Consider the following 1,036-nt stretch of genomic DNA (forward strand, 5'->3'; position numbering starts at 1 on the left):
CAAAAGGAAGTGTAATGCATTGTGGGAGTTAGTGTGTTTGTAGTGACTGTTAGTTGACTTCCTCCAAATCTAGGGATAGGTTAAGAAGCCCAGGAAGAGAAGGCAACAAAAAGTTAAAAAAAAACAGAAGGAAAATCAAAAGACATTTTCCAGTTCAGGACGAGGGCATGAAATGGCACTAATATAGTCAATGTGCTAGAAAAATAATGAGATGGCTCTGCTACGCACCACCTGTGTTGGGCTGTAACAAAAAAGTTCCACATTTCCCGCAAAAAGACCAGCATAGTTGAGGTAGCAAGACATTCATGGTAACAAGAAGCTTTCAATTCACAGGAACTAAATGGAGTTGAAGGGGAGATTGTCCAACATGGGAATACTCAATTGAGCAGAGGATATAAAAGAAAGAGACAGGAACAGCCAGGAAATTGGGAACTGTTGGTGACAGGGACAAAGGAAGTGTCACCAAAGGAAGTGAGAAGAGATTAGACAAGGGGAGGGAGGGGGAATAAAAATGTTGAAGTAGTTCAGTTGTGCAGGAGATCTGAAGCAAGGGATCTGCCAGAGCAGCTCTTTATGTGAATCTTGGAAAGAAGGTATAAACAGACTGTTTGGGATGGGAGGCAGTGGAGGGAAGCTATCCAAAGGGGGTAAGGCCAATGGCAGTCCTGAAAACAATAGCTAGATGGTGGGGTTATCGTCCAAGGAGAAGCAAGAGTAATCGTCAGAAGGTTGGGGCTCAGCATCTGGGATATCCTGGTGCAGTCCTTAATCACCTTCAACATCTCTCTACGCAAATACACAAGATACAATACCTGTCATTATGCTTCCAACTTTTTCAACATCCCAGAATCCTAACCATTCTTTATTGCTGCCAATTCATTTTAGTATACTCGCTGTTTAGGATGTAGCTCCCTCTACACAGGAAGGCCAAATGCAGACTGAGAGACTCCTCCTTTTCAGATTTCCTCTGTTCAGTCTTTAAGCCCAACACCAAGCTTCCAGTGATAGCAGGAACTGCAGATGCTGGAGAATCTGA

The sequence above is a fragment of the Rhincodon typus genome, chromosome 2, assembly GCF_021869965.1.
Source record: "Rhincodon typus isolate 14 chromosome 2, sRhiTyp1.1, whole genome shotgun sequence".
NCBI classification, from domain to species: domain Eukaryota; kingdom Metazoa; phylum Chordata; class Chondrichthyes; order Orectolobiformes; family Rhincodontidae; genus Rhincodon; species Rhincodon typus.